At 28.7% G+C, this 17,517-nt stretch overlaps 1 protein-coding gene across 3 annotated transcripts in view; it reads left to right on the plus strand.

Moving 5' to 3' along the window:
- LOC106687590 (uncharacterized) overlaps positions 1 to 17,517 on the plus strand; it is a 65,517-nt gene that overhangs the window by 42,070 nt on the left and 5,930 nt on the right. The gene's annotated exons all lie outside the window — the stretch shown is intronic.

The following is a 17,517-nucleotide window of genomic DNA, read 5'->3' on the forward strand; positions in this document are numbered from 1 at the left end:
TAAGGGACCTGAATTCCATTACAAAATGTAATATTAATATGATCAATGTACCAATGAACAGTAATGATATCTGCATATATAAATATTTGGGCTTATGTTTATATATACATATATCATTATATTATATATTAAATATTTATATAATATCGTACGTATTTATATAAGCTATTATGTATTTAATATAATGCACTAAATGATCTATAATCTATTACATATGTATATAATCTGCTACTATACTATATTATTCATAAAAGGAAGATGGTCTGGGTGCGGTTAATGAAAACTCAAATAGTCCTAAAACTATTTATTAGGTGTATTCATGATCTTAAGTTTAACATGTTATGTTAAATGGAAAAACTTATGTTAAATGAATAAATATTTCCTTTTTTTACCAAGTTAATACGATATAACATGTAATATGGTTGAGAGTCTGTCAGTAGGTTTGTTAAATAGAGAATGACGTGAAACAAACCAGCTGAGCTTGTCACCGTTTTATTTGTTGTGTTAGGTTACTCATAGTTTGTATTTTGTTTTGAACTTTTTAAAAAATACAATCAGTTGCCAACCTTTTACACTTCTACTTTTCACTTATTTTAGGCATGTAATAAATTACTGTAATCAAAGCTTAGAAGTAAACAATAACATGAAGTTTTGGATGGAAAGGTTACTAAATAAGTTGTTCAGAAAATCCGCTAGGAGCTCTTATGCATTAATCATTTAACATGACTTTAAATAGGCCTGCTTCCAATGCTACACATATAACATTTAACACAATATCATGAATACCCCTATTATGAGCCAACGTTTCGCCCCACGTTGCAGGGCTTCATCAGGGCTAGTTTTTTAGCACTTATATTACAGCTAATTTAATGTAAAATAAAGTGGTTTATAACAATTATCTTTTTAGTAGCTACAGTTTTTATGATATTTGACAAAATAAATTCACAAAATGTTTATTTCTAGTTATTCGGACAAAATTTTTGATTTATGCAAAACATTAAACTTTTATAAATCAACATTTTGCGAATTTATTTTGTCAAATGTCAAAATATTACAGAGCCACAAAAAGATAAACGTTATAAACTACTTTATAGTACATTAAACTAGCTGTAATTTTAGTGTATGCAGACATCAGTACGTCTAATGGTTCCTGAGATACCGTTTTTCATAAATCAAACTTTTTGTACGAATAACTAGAAATCAACATTTTGTAAACTTATTTAGGCAAATATCATAAACAGTATTCCTAGGAAGATAAAGGTAATAAACTACTTTATAGCTCATTAAACTAACTTTAATGTGAGTACTAATAGACGCCTGTATGTCCAATGCTTCCTTTCGTATATATTCATTAACTAATGATTTTTTAGAATTTTTTTTATGAACGTTATTGCTTTATGAAGTATGCCTCGGGATCTAATTAACGTAAATAGCTCTTTTAGGGCTTATATTTTAGCGAATTTACTTTACTTTAAATGATATTCTCTTAGGTTTTCTAGTGTTGTTAGTTTTAATGATATAGAGCTTTCATAAAGATGTACTGAAATATCAGTATAAATCTATTTTGAAAAATCTATATCTCAATAACCATCCGACGTACAAATTAGCACTCAAATTACAGCTAAATATTTGTAATATACAGTAGTTTATTACGTTTATCTTCGTAGGAGTAGTAGTTTTAATGATATTTTACAAAATGTTAATTTCTAGTTGTTCCAACAAACATTTTGATTTATGAAAAAGCTAGTTAAATGTACGATAAAATAGTTTATAATCTTTATCTTCATAGCAGTAGTAGTTTATGATATTTGACAAAATTTTATCCGAACAACTAAGAATTAACAATTTGTATATTTATCTTGTTAAATATAAAACTAATACCCCTACGAAGATAAACATTATAAACTACTTAATAGTGCATTTAACAAGCTTTAATTTGAGTGCGTGCAGACTCAGTACGTCTTATGGTCTCGGAGATATATTTTTTCATAAATCAAAATTTTGGTCCGAATAGCTAGAAATCAGCATTTTGTGTATTAATTTTGTAGAGTATCATGAAAACTACTGCTCCTACTAAAATAAATTTTATAATCTATTTTATAATACATTTAACTAGCTTTAATTTGAGTGTTAATAGATATTTGTATGTCGAATGGTTTTTGAGATATAGATTTCTCAAAATGAATTCATTTACTTCTGATTTTTCGGTGCATTCTTTATGAAATGCTGCAATTTAAAAAAGCTATTTCTCGGGAATTATTGAACGTAAATAGCTCCATTAAACTCATATTTTAGGAAATGGACTCTACTTTAAATAAAGTTCTCTCATTTCTTCTAGTATTGTTGTTAGTTTTAATGATATAGAGCTACGAATGAAAAAATATTTTTTTAACGTTTTGAAACAGTCACCATTTTGTATTTGCCCTGAATATACTTGGCAGACTCATCAATTTTTATTACTAACTATACATATTTTTCATTAAAGTAATAAAAGATTGAGTTGAAATAATTTTATTTTTTCCCCACGGGGCTCAATGAATTCATTAACTTCTGATTTTTCGGTGCATTCTTTATGAAATGTTGCAATTTAAAAAGCTATTTCTCGGGAATTATTGAACGTAAATAGCTCTGTTGGGGCTCCTATTTTAGCATACTTTAAATAATATCCTCTTAGATTTTCTAGTGTTGTTAGTCTTAATGATATAGAGCTCCAAATGAAAAAATATTTTTTTTAACGTTTTGCGACAACCACCATATTTTATTCCCCCTTACTATACTTGGCAGATTCATTAATTTCGACTAGTAATTATACACAGTTTTCATCAAAGTAATAAAAAATTGGTTTTCTATAATTTCATTCTTAATTTATTTTAATTTAGCGATCACAGGATTAGGTAACCTTTATTTTCAAACACTTCAATCCGTTGATTCTGAACATGAATGACCGCTCGGGATGAATTAGGAACTGCTTGAGGGCATGGTGATTCGGATAAGAATTATAAGATTTGTGGACATTGCTGTTGAAGATAGTGATGAGATAAGGGATGTAGTAACTAGTACAGTCCGGTTTTAGCCGATATTTTATCTCTTCTCGACTATAATTTCCATTCGATATGATACAACTTCAATATCGCCTCCGTTTGGTTATGGATCGTTATTAAAATTATAGCTGACTGATCTACATGTAATAAGGCCAATTTGGACATATGGAGTTGAGCTTTGAGGCTCCACTAAACCTTCGAATTCCTCTCGTATTCAAAATCCTTCATAAAATTCTCAATGCTCCTTACTATGTCACAAATAAAATCATACATAAAGACCTTAATGTTCCCTATGTAACCGATCTAACCCGAACCAGATATCACTCCTTCCATTATAAACTCTCTAACCACTCAAACCCCCTAGTTTCTAATCTTGCATCCTCTTCCATTCCTGACAATCCTCCGAGGCGCCTGAAAAGAAGATGGCCACGAGACCAGCTAATGTAAAATGTCATTAGAGTGCTACCAATGGGTAGTTCGTACACACCTGTAACACTCCAATTTAACTTAGATGAGATTTACTAAATGTATTATAATGTACAGTTGTAAATAGCAATAAATAAATATTAAAAAAAAAATATAGTTATTATAATTTTATTGTGCAATCTCACCATTGTGTTAGAACTTAACCATGTAAAGTAGACTTATAAATCAATCAATTCACGTTTCTTGTTATAATCATACAACTTAAGTAATTCACGAGTAAGCATTTTTGGCCATATTTGAATCTTATGCTTAGTCTACATATTTGCCATTTACATTTCACGCTTGTTCCCTAATGGTCACTTCCTCTTTCCCACATATTTAGTCCTAAGGCCTAGCTTAATTGTAAGGCTTTTTACTTGCTTTTTACCGGCCTTACATTCCCCTTCGTGCCAACAGACTAGTACCCTGTAGAACGGTACTATATAAAAATGAATTTTATTCATAATTGACAAATGTCTACAGATTAATAATAATGTAAGAAAAAATATGAGCAATTACTAAGATTTTTTGGCTCAATCTAAGGAAACTTTTTAGATTTGTTAAACGGACATAAACGTATTGAAATATTAATTGTTGTAATTAAATATGAAAAAAATATATATTTATTAGTTTATAATTTTAAAAACTTTCTTAAGACTGGTTAATGTTGTTTAAATAAATAAATTTTAATTTTATCCATCATAGTTTCAAAATATTTTATTCTCTTTATAAGTCCGACGTTTCGGCCATCCTCAGGGACAATCTTAATACAACTTTAGAACACAATAATTTAAAAATACAACTTCTTGCAGGGTATTCTGCCCAGGTCAATTCAACAATTTCTCTAATTAGTCAATTTTCACATTGAAATTCTTTATCACAGTCACTTATTTGTTACAATTTATCACAACTAATAACTTAAATGTATTACTTATAAATTTTAACAAATAAGTGACTGTGATAAAGAATTTTAATTTTTGTATGAATGTGAAAATTGACTTAAATTAGAGAAATAGTTGAATTGACCTGGGCAGAATAGCCTGCATGAAGTTTTGTTTTTAAACTATTTTGTTCTAAAATGATCTCTCAGGATGGCCGAAATGTTTTGAGACTGTAATGGATAAAATTTAAGTTTATTTATTTAAACAATATGTATTAAGTTACAATATTAAATATGTTGATAATAACTATATATTAATTGTTAAATGTTGATTGGAAATATTTCTATTTGAAAAACTGGATGATGAGCAGAAAAGTCCGAAACGTTGTTTAAATTTAAAGAAGGAATAAAAAAGTGAAAAAAGGGTGAAAATTAATTTCCTTAAAATAGATATAATAAAGTTTTAACAAATAAACCCAATAAACAAATAAACGGAATTGAGTTGTAATAGTACAATTAATTACTTTATATTTACATATTTTTTTCCTATTTGCTAATATTGATATAGAACGATTAGAGATGGAGAATGTAGAATTCATGACTGGATTAGTTTATTAACATAGAATACATAATGCATCAAGCGGACAATGTTTAACTCCAAATTATGACATTTAAATATGAAGAAACATGATTTTAAAAATACATAATGTTTCACTCTTTATGTATAAATGATACAATAAAATGTAGTTACCACCTTTTTTTTTTTTACTCTCACTAATATATAAATTTATGAGATTGGTAAATGAAAATTTTTATAGTACTAAAAAGAAGCAGAGTTTTTATTGTAGGTAATAATTACAATTTGTACAAGAAATGTAGTTCTCTAATATTATCTGATATCGGAGTTGAGCAAAAGTAGGCTATAACTAACAACTAAAAACTAAAGCTAAATTAGCTGTAGTGTCATTGGAAACAAAAAAATATTCGGTTAGTTGTTAGCTGTGGGCTAGCTAACTCTTGGAACCAAATTAGCTATCATCTGAAATCAACAACTAACATTTAGTTGGTTTTATTTATAGTTTCCACTAAAAAATAATATTATAATAAAATAAATCCAAGTACAGACTTCATTTTAACTTTCCTTATTTCTGGTATATAAGCATGTTTATGTTTTCTCGGTATAATCGATTAATTTCAGAGACGCTGAGCATGAAAATAAAACCAATTTCATTATCACCCGCATGCGTATCAATTTAGTTTAACTTTTCTGATTTCCAATATATTGGGGTCTCTATATGTTTTCGGAGGTGCTGAAAATGAAAATAAAATCGATTTTATGATCACTCGCTTGCGTATCGATTTAGTTTTAACATTTCGTATTTCCAACATATTGGGGTCCCTATATATTTTCAGAGGTCATGAAAATATTTTTTTTTTTTCATTTTCCGCACCTCCGAAAACATATATAGGGATCCCAGTGTGTAGGAAATCCGAAAAGTTAAAATAAATCGATATGGAGCCATCAGATCATAAAATCGATTTTCTTCCTATTTTCAGTGCCTCTAAAACCTTATAAAGGATCCCAATATGTCAGGGTAACCCCAAACAGCGTTAAATAATTAATTATCAGTTTTTTCAGCAGATAAAGATAATTTTAATTACTTTTAGTTGTCCATTTCAAATAACAACGAATTTAGTTGTAAGATTTAACGGTAGCTAACAGTCAATGGCTAAATTAGTTCCGATTTTTTAGGGGAACTAATTCTTACAACTACTTAGCTATTAGTTAACTAAATATTAGCTAACTAATGCCCAATTCTGTTTGATATTGATAAACAAATTCTCCGATGAGGACTGGAATGGCAAATGTTTAGAAGTGGCGTTGAAGTCCATGGCCACTCACCCGAGCAGGAACAAACATGTATTCAGGCTAAATATTAGTTCACTCATTCAAAACGTGGCTTGTCAGTCAGTTCAGGTTCGCTCAAAATATGAATGCATGTACATTTTATTTTTGAACTTTGTGGTTTGGGATCTTTATGCTGAAATATAACACTAGCTCATTTTACAATATGAATAAATATTTACTGTAATATATAAAAATCAGTATTTGTTTATTCGTACTTTATGCGCTATCATACCATTCATGCGATTGTTATGGGTTCCATTTTTTTATAGCTGTAGGCTATTATGATTTCTTCGTTTAAAAAAAGTTATTAACAGAATTAAGCATTTTTGACGTGTAGCTGAGCTATCTTCTATTTATATGCCAATCGATTTGTCCCTTTCTGAAGTATGAGAAAAAACATTACTGATTCGATTAAATGGTTTTTATTCACTAAAAATTAAAAACACATACTGAGTGTTTCAGTAAAATAGGTTAGGCTTACTTAGTCAGCTTATTTGAAGACACCAATCTTTGCGCTATTCACGTGTTACCATTATGCCGAAGGACTTCCAACTTGCAAGAAGTATCCGTGGAGGGAGAGAGTTAAATTTCCCTAAAAGTTTACGGTATTTCTATTTCTTTCCATTTGGCATCAGAGTGTCTTCACTGCCGTTTCTGGATCAAGTTATATTGTGATGGTGTTGATTCCATTTGTATGGACATTAATTTTTTTAATGTAAATTGCTCTTTTGAGTGTACCTTATTGGGTCTGGTGTCAGGTTAGACTGAATGTTTATGTTTAGCCTGTTTATGAATATTGTGAAATCAATCAAATAAAAAAATATATATTTAGTAGTTCTCTATCATGGTTTAATATTTTTGTTATTTTCATTTTTGTATAACTTTTCATCTTACTTCAATTTGTAGTATTTCACATTTCATCATATATGTATGTATGTATTGATACACCATAGGTTAATTTATACAAGTTTTGGTATGTTCACCTTTAACATAAGTATTTAATTATTGTTTTCATCTCAACATAGGTTGTTAAAATTATAATACAAATCTCAATTTTTATTTTAAGGGTTTTCATACTTTAATTTTAATTGTAGGATCCCATATTATAATATGCTACTGACTAAAATCAGTAATATATATATATCTATAGTTTTTGATTAACAGCCTTCACTGTGCATCAATATTAGTACTATAATGAAATATTCAGATCGACTGTCCATTTTTATATCCACTGACTGAATGTTTCTATAATTTTGTTAATATAATATAGCTTAATAGAATAGGTAATATTTTATTCTTATTCTTCGGAAAGAGATAGTACGTAAATCGGTCCAGCAATTCAAAAATGTTTTGTGGCCAAATATTGGACCATTCTCTTTTCATTCTATATAGATTGATTGAAAAAAAAAATTAAGTTAATATTGTACCAAAAAATATTAGTATTTCCCATTTTATTTTTTTTTTAATAGCAGAGTATTTTATACAAAATAATATTAAATATTTTTCCGAACTGAATGTCAAAGTGATAAAAGACCACATGACACAGAGAGATGTTGAAAATGATGGACTAAAACCGTTCTTCGACTTAATCGATTATCTTTGAGAACTACTTGACCGGAAGTGTGTTGAAGGGCAGCCCATTTCACCAGGAGGCATTTGAAAAGTTTAAAGGATGAATGTCAAACAACCCCAACATAATCCAGCCTTCATCGCCTACTAAATAAAATTTTATGACAAACATTACAATAATTAATCAACAAAAAAAAAAAAGAAAGTTACGTCTTTGATATAGAAATATAAATAAACAGGCACATTTTTTTCTTGTCTCCCAGAAATGATCGTAAAAAAATTTTAATTCAAAATTTCACAGGTAATATATATTTTAAAATTGTGAAAAATTGTATGAGTCGTTCAATATAAAATGGAATTTTGAAATATTAAAAATATTTGTGGATGTTTTTATTTATTTTTTGTAAGGAATAACAGGTTATTCTGTTAAAAATATTTAATGAAAAACTTATTCTACTATTTTAAAACATTTGGCGATTTATTAATCAAACCCCAAATTTATCAGAAGCTCTCACAGATATAGAAGCTAAAATTACATTAGTGTTTGAATTTTTAAAAGTACGCCTTCTTTCTAAATTTATAACTCCTCATCAATTTTAATATTTTTCTCAGTTTATTATTTTTATTTTATTCATTATTAATTTTTACAAAACTTTTAGCATGTCATAGGCGTTGATGACCACAGGGTTTTACGCCTTTAAGCTACAATAAACAAACAAACAACATTGGGCGATGAATCATAAAATCGTCGGAAAAAGTGAAACCAAGTAATTCCAAAATAGCAATATAATATTTAAGATTAAAAAGAAATAAAAATAATGGTAACAAAATGTTGTATGGCATTTATTCCTCAAATATTAACCATTTGAGCTCTTTCTAGTGCAAACCATCGTACTAAGAGCTCTCCAATTAAAGCCTTTTAATAAACTGTAAAAAAAAAACAAAAAACAATCAAACTTGTAACAAACTGTGGTATGGTATTGATCTCTCACAAGTTAACCAACTGAGCCCTTTTCAGCGTAGCCCATCGTACTTAGTTGCTAAGCTTTCTAACTAGAGCCTTTTAATAAACTGAATAATTGTTCTGAAGAGCAGGTCCGCTGCCCAAAATATTTTATCCTAATTTCACTATATTTGGGACAGGTACCTAAGAAGTGAAGTCATATATCTACGGTCCCATGGTTAAATTGAGTTAAAATCGATGAACTGTGTTTATTTGTTAAAAACTACAAAAAAATGGATCTATTCAAATAATTAAGAAAACATATACAATCGTAAAAGTATCCATCAAAGGTTTTTAAAAAATAAGTCATATGCTTTAAAGAGACAACAAGTCAATAATTTCAAATAACGATATGGTAATAATGTTAACAAAAAAAAATGAAATAAAAAAAAAACAATCAAACTTGTAACAAACTGTGGTATGGCATTGATTCCTCACATGTTAACCAACTGAGCCCTTTTCAGCGTAGCCCATTGTACATAGTTGCTATGAGCTCGCTAATTAGAGCCTTTTATTAAACTAAATAATTGTTCTGAAGAGCAGATCTGCTGCCTAAAATATTTTATTCTAATTTCACTATACTTTTGACAGGTTCCCAAGAAGTAAATGGTATCTTCCTTTTGTTCGGAATTACATACCGGGCAGTTATCGGTACTATCATGCATCCATGGTTTTACACTTATAATAGAATAATTCCGCTCTAACCCGGAAAATAAAAAATAAAAATTATCCTTTAAATATAACTTTACTGTTTCGACCGTACATAAGCTTACGTACATAGAAAAACTGGATCCGAGACATTTTTAATGATTGCTTTGTTTGTCAGATTCCTCTACGCCATGTCTGACTGCGGTCAATCTTTCACGTAGATCGGCAACACACGAAGTATCTTCATCGACTCCATAAGATTCCTCAAATTCCTGCCACTTTCGGTATAGTACAAGAGCCGGGAAGAAAGAAAGGCAGTTATCTCACCCCAATTTTTGATTACTTTAATGAAAACTATGTATAATTACTATTCAAAATTGATGAGTCTGCGAAGTATAGGTAGGGGGAATAAAAAATGGCGGCTGTTTCAAAACCTTAAAAAAACACTAATTTTTCATTCGGAGCTCTATATCTTAAAAACTACCAACAACACTAGAAGGCCTAAGAGAACATTACTTAAAGAGATTTTATATGTTAGATTATACATATTACATTATTACTGTATATGAGATGATTGAAGGTTCATTTAGGTTAATTAAAATTAAAAACTAACTATTTAATCATTATGGTAATATTTTCTGAAAAAACAAATAAACTTTATCTTAAAGTTATTTATAGGAAGAAGATAGTTGACCGTTAGAAGATAGGAAGATAGTTGGTTATATTTATTAATAACTTATTAGTAACTTGTTTCCAGTCTACCTGCATTCATACTTCCTTATATTGTTGTTATAAGTTTATAAACATAACAATTATTTTGAAATGTTTTTGTTTTATTTTTCTGTTAATTCTAAAATGTTCTTTCATTTAACCCTGACTAAACCCTGCAAAGTGGGACAATTTTTTTTTATATTTTATATTTTATACCAGATCGGCCTGGTGGGCCTTACATGGTTGATGTGACCGTTATATTATATATATATATTTAACAGTTTATTATGGGGGGGGGGATATAGTCTCGTACAAAATACACCCTTAACCATAAACAATGTTATTATTAAAAGAAGAAAAAAAATAGATAAGAATAATGCTTCTTAATAAAAGAGGAATGTAAAATTAATAACAAAAATAATGATATTGGTACACTTAAACATAACAAACAATTGCCCTCTAATAGTAAAAAGAAACAAGTTAATTTGAAAAAGGGGCGAGAGAAGAAAATAGAAAAAAAAATAAAAATAATAATAATGAATAAATAAAATGAGTAATAATAAAAAGTAAAATAAAGGTAGTGAGACTATGAATTAATTTTATATTTATTAAAATTTATAAAAGAATGCCCTACAGCAGTCTTCAGTCTTCGGGTTGTGGTTGGTTTTCCCAGGTTGTAAGTCAGTTGCTCCTTTAACTGTCAGTAACTGGGAGTGGAACTTCATGAACCGTTTTTTGATGTAATGCTCTATTGACTCCATATGTAATTCGCGATGCAATTGGCTATGTCTTATGAACCAAGGAACGTTAACTGCGATTCTTAGGACTTTATTATGAAAAGATTGTAGTGAAGTGGGGCAAAATGTTAGTTAACAATAAATATTTTTCTTTTACTATTTTGATACCTTCATAGACCGCCACCCGGACTTCCTCCAATTAAACTATTTAAAATTTTAAAAAAATTAACAGACTGGGGAACAGAACACAATGCTAGTGTGCCTGCCAGTTAAGAGATAAACAGATCCATAGAAAAAAAAAAGGCAATTATTTAATAACTATGGTGACCGCGAACGATATCTAGTAGCGAAACTACGCAAGCGCGTCGTTTTTAAACAGACCTATTATCAATGCGTTTTCGTCATTTGCCATTACCTTCGACGACTTGCTATGTTAAATATTATTTTCCTAAAATCTTTAGTTTTTCGTAAAATAGTTAGTAATATTTAATACCTGTATAGTACTACTTTCATTTTCGGAAATGTTTTTTTCAACCTGGAAAAAGTATATTTTCTCATATCTCTTTATTTTAATTAATAATTCCTTTTATAGTTGATATTTATCAATTTTTCTTTAATAATAAAAATCTGAGACGGTTAATTATTTGAAACAACAAATATAAAAGGTACTTTAGAGTGAGCCATTTTGAAAATTCGGCATTTAATTTTAGTACAGTTCTATCAATGGTTATTTTTTTAAAATTTATTTATTCAATACTAGATCGACCTGGTGGGCCTTTCATGGTTAATATCACAGGTACATTTTTTTTTTCAACAATTGATTATGGGGGATGCGTGGTCACTGACTATAGCTTAGGGGAGGGAATTACAGGTGTGGAAAAATAATATTGAAAGAAGCATTGTGAATATGAGGAAAAGAGATCGAATAAAAAATGCTTGGATCCAGAAAGAAACAGGACTCACTGAAAATGACAAGACTGAGCAAATGGAAATGGGCAGGGCATCTCCTTCGGTGCGAAGATGACAGATGGTAAAAAAACTGCTACAGAATGGACTCCATACGACCTTCAAAGAAGAAGAGGACGTAAAAAGAAAAGATTGAGTGATATGTTCAAGAGGATGGTAGGACTCCTCTGGAGGAGAGCTGCTAGGGACAGGGATGTCTGGAAGAAGAAATGGAAAGAACACGCCTCCCAACAGGGCTGGTCACCCCGGGAAGTGCTGACTATTAGCAGCCTGGGCTTCAGTCTTCAGGTTGTGGTTGGGTTTCCCAAGTTGTAGGTCACTGCTCCTTTGACTGTAAGTAACTGGGAGTAGAACTTCAAGAAGCCTTTTTAGAAGTAATCCTCTATTGTATTTATTTGCAATTGGCTGTTTCTATCAATGGGTAGATTCTCCAAATGTTTGTATCATATTATTTTATCACTAACAGCAAATTTACTTGTTGTATATATTTTTATACAGTTATAAATAACAATAAATAAATTATAAAAAACAATCTATAAAACTATTCCGATGAGAATAAGACCTAACTGATGTTAATATCATTAAATTTTACATTATATTCCGACTTACTTAAATTGGTTTGAGCAAATTTTCGAGAAAAAAAAAAAATTAAATCCATTATATAAAGTGGGACTTCCGGTTGTTTTTTGTTTTGTTTTTTAACGAAAAAGTTGCTGTAACATTTCATGCATACATTTGGCACTAGATTTTTAATTTCAATTTCGAATTTCACATTATATTTGAGTTGGGTTGTACACTCACGAACACGAATTCGAAATTTCGCACGATCTCAATACTTCCCTTATTATATATTCCGTATATAGGTAAGTGAAAGTAATAAACTATCGTTCCTGTAATTAAAATATAATTTTTTAGTGGAAAATCTGTTTGTTAGAGATAAAAAAAAAAAATTAAATACAAAACAAGCTGTAATATACACAGGATTTGGTGGAGTAATTTCAATAACAAATTTTAGGAGGTGCTAATGTTTTTTTTACATTTCTGATGGAATCTTCCTTGTGTTCGATTCTCGCTCGCTATTTGTTACCCAATATTTGTCACTATATACTCCAAATATCTTACTATATATTCTTAATATAGGTAAGTAAAAGAAAAAAAACACTGCTGAAAATTTAATTATATTCCCCCATTACCAAAGGTGAGGAGGCACTTTTCATCTGCTGCTAATATCCACTTAAGAGATATTCTTTGGTGTTTGAGCTGTTTGAAGAGAGGCGTTATTAAGTGAAGCAAATAGTCATAAAATTTTACGACTTCATAAATCAGATTGACTCAAAAGAGGCAACTAATTTTTTTAATGGATGGCACTAATCGGGATGATGCAGGGAGGAAAGTAAAGTCATCGCTTTCTTTCTTGTGTAAAAATGTATTGTATTTTTATTTTATATAGTATATTATTTCTTGTAGTATATTTATTATGTCACCTTAGGTAATTCAATTAATCGATCTTTTCAATAGTGTACATTCTGATATTTTAGTTCACTATTACTTTATTATTATTATTACTATTATTTATAATATATTATTACAATATGATTTTTGTTATATAATGTAATATGGTTTATTTATTTTTTATTATTCCATTAATAATGAACTGTGTAACAGTTATTACTACAGCAATCCGTTATTATGTCTCTTTAGGTAATTAAATTATTAGATCTATACAATAAATATATATCTGATATATCAGTTCACTATGCCATGCTACACATGTTAGTTAATAATTGTTTGTATTTATCTTTATCCTCTCTATTAATACATTTAGGTTTTTGATAGTTTATCTATATCTCATTTTTATATTCCCTAATTTAATTTTACAAAGACTCTACTTTATTTGTATCTTTTTGTTTTAGCTCTGATGAAGACCTATATCGTGGGTAGAAACGTAGGCAATATTTATTATAGTTTAAAACAATTTTTCCTCTTGATCGCAGTATAAAAATTTTATTTGTTTTTTGACATATGACATCACTTAGTTGATAGTGGTCAAATTGCCCGAAACGTTGTTCAAACTGTAAAGAAAATAAGTCATAAAAAAGGGTTATTTCTTCCGAAAAAAAATTAATACAAATGGATTTATAATAATTCTCTGTTGCGATATTTTAAGCAATTTTCACTGCTTTGGACAAGTTTCACTTATCAGTACAGAAAGCTGAGTAATGATAAAAACTATTTAGATTACCTGAGCCAGTTGGCAAGAGCAATTTGGTCCTGGTGGGATGGAATTGTGCCAACGGTAAGCTCCACATTTGGTCTAAGTATCTACCAAAATATTCTACTCTAAGGCATTAAAAATACGGTGAAAACTCTTAACTAATAGAACAGAGCACAAGAGGAGAAAAAAAGGCAGTATCGTCCATTATTTTCAAACTACCCGCCCGGACCACAACAAACGCAGCGATATAGATAGTCCAATAAAATTACTAGTAACCTAAACTTTATTGTAACATATTTTATTTAAATGCATTCAAATATAAAACGATTGTAAAAAAGATAGTAAAAAAATGAACCAATATCTGTAGTAAAAGAGCCCTGTGGGAAAAAAAAAAAATAATTTCAACTCAATTTTTTATTACTTTAATGAAAACTATGTATAGTATAAAAATTGATGAGTCTGCCAAGTATAGTCAGGGCAAATACAAAATGGTGACTGTTTCAAAACTTTAAAAAAAATATTATTTCATTCGTAGCTCTATATCATTAAAACTAACAACAATACTAGAAGAAATGAGAGAACATTATTTAAAATAGAGTCAATTTCCTAAAATATGAGATCTAATGGAGCTATTTACGTGCAGTATTTCCCGAGATATATCTTTTTAAATTGCAACATGTCATAAAGAATGCACTGAAAATCAGAAGCTAATGAATTCATTTTAAGAAATCTATGTCAAAATGTTTTTGAGATATAGATTTCTCAAAATGAATTCGTTAACTTCTGATTTTTCAGTGCATTCTTTATGAAATATTTTTTCATTCGTAGCTCTGTATCATTAAAACTATCAACAATACTAGAAGACATGAGACAACATTATTTAAAGTAGAGTCAATTTCCTAAAATATGAATTCTAATGGAGCTATTTACGTTCAATGATTTCCGAGATATAGCTTTTTAAATTACAACATTTCTTAAAGAATGCACTGAAAAATCAGAAGTTAATGAATTCATTTTGAGAAATCTATATCTCAAAAACCATTCAACATACAAATATCTATTAACACTCAAATTAAAGCTAGTTAAATATATTATAAAGTAGGTTATAAAATTTATTTTAGTAGGAGCAGTAGTTTTCATGATATTCTACAAAATTAATACACAAAATGCTGATTTCTAGCTATTCGGACCAAAATTTGATTTATGAAAACATATATCTCAGAGACCATAAGATGTCTGCACGTACTCAAATTAAAGCTTGTCTAATTTACTACTAAGTAGTATATAATCTTTATCTTCGTAGGAGTATTAGTTTTATATTTAACAAGATAAATAAACAAATTGTTAATTCTTAGTTGTTCGGATAAAATTTTGTCAAATATCATAAACTACTACTGCTATGAAGATAAACATTATAAACTACTTTATCGTACATTTAACTAGCTTTAATTTTAGTGCGGGGAGACATCCGTTTATCTTATGGTTCTAAGATATGTTTTTTCAGAAATCAAAATTTTTGTCTAAACAGCTAGAAATCAACATTTTGTGGAATATAATGAAACTACTACTCCTTTGAAGATAAACATCATAAACTACTGTATAGTACAATAAATTATCTTTTATTTGAGTGCTACATTTGTACGTCGAATAGTTTTTGAGGTATAGATTTCTCAAAAACATTGGTTTTTCACTAACAACTGATTTTCCAGTGGATTTCTTATGAAATATTACTTTATAAAAAACTAAATCCCGGGAACTATTAAACTTAAATAGCTCAATTATGGCCCATATTTTAAAAAAAATTTCTTTACTTTAAATGATGTTCTCTTAGGTTTTATAGTGTTCTAGGTAGTTTTAAAGATATAGAGCTTCGAATGAAAAGATAATTTTTTTTTAACATTTTGGAACAGCCGCCATTTTTTATTCCCACTATACTTAACAAACTCTTCAATTTATACTAGTAATTATATATAGTTTTCATTAAATTAATCAAATATTGGGTGAAATAAATGCCTTTTTTTCACCTCGGCTCTTGTACTAAATTGCTGCATGGGTGTGTTTGGATACAGAAAGCATTAGGTAAAATAGTCTACAAAATTCAACATTTGTTTGATTTTTAAAAAACATATTAAATTTTTATTGATTCTCTTTGTATTAATCTATTTAAAGTGTGATAAAAAAAAAAAAAAAAAAAAGTTTACCATATTTCTACAATTAATTAAATTCGTTTAAAAGAATCAAATGATTTATAAAATAGAAATGTATTTCTGATTCGATTCCAACAAAATGTATGATGGAAACGTCTATAGGAATTAGATTGCCCCATATAGAAACTTTAAAAATTTCCATTTTCTATTCACGGTGATTATATAGGTTATATACGGTTATATAGATTATTATATACGGTTATATATCATTATTATATACGGATTATATAGGTTATATAGATTATATAGGTATATACGGTGATTGATAGGTTAAGACACAGTCTTACCTATTTGATGTCTATTGGCGATGCCGGTTCGAATCCGGCCTGGGACGTTGACTTTTTTCATTGAGTGGCGGTCCCACAATATGAAGAACTTTGACCTCCAACCATGGTTAGGCAGTATAGGACTCCAATGGGAGTCTTGGCCGAAAAAAAAAAAAAAAATAGAGAAGTTAAAAAACTAACATTTTTTATGCCAGTCCGGATTATTGATATTACCCTGTATTATATAATGATACATGAATGAAAACTATGATATGATAGATATGAATTATATTATACAATGATATAATTCTGATAGTTTTGAGATTAAGATAATCATAACAGGTTTTCGCAAGTGAGCAAACAGATGATGCAATGCTGATAGACAGTATAGTGTCTTCCTCAATTGTTTTCTTAATATAATAGCCCGTTTATTGAACAATTAATAAGTAAATATTGAAATTATTACTAAGATAGCTTATCGTTAAAATGTTTATAGCTAGAATTTTACACGTATCAACTTTGCAAAAATGAATTTTTAAAAAAAATTAATTCAAGTAAAGTTAAATAATTATATTGTTTAAAAAAATATTTGGCGATGCTATTAAGACGATTATATAACATTAATAATTTTCTTTCATAAACAATACAAGATAAAATAATTTTCATTAAAGGCGCAATATGACATAACTCATCTTTTACAGAAACGTAATTGCAAACTAAGTAAATACAGTAATAACTTTATAACTAAAAAAACGCTATATTGAATTGAAAAAGTGTATTTATTTACATATTCCATATCATATTACACAAATATAAAATATTGGCATATGGTCTGACAGGGAAATTTTTTATGGCTAATTATAGTTTTATTTAGTTATTATAATTAATATATATTATTAA

The sequence above is a fragment of the Halyomorpha halys genome, unplaced genomic scaffold (genome assembly GCF_000696795.3).
Source record: "Halyomorpha halys isolate HHAL.00 unplaced genomic scaffold, Hhal_1.1 Scaffold987.1, whole genome shotgun sequence".
NCBI lineage: Eukaryota > Metazoa > Arthropoda > Insecta > Hemiptera > Pentatomidae > Halyomorpha > Halyomorpha halys.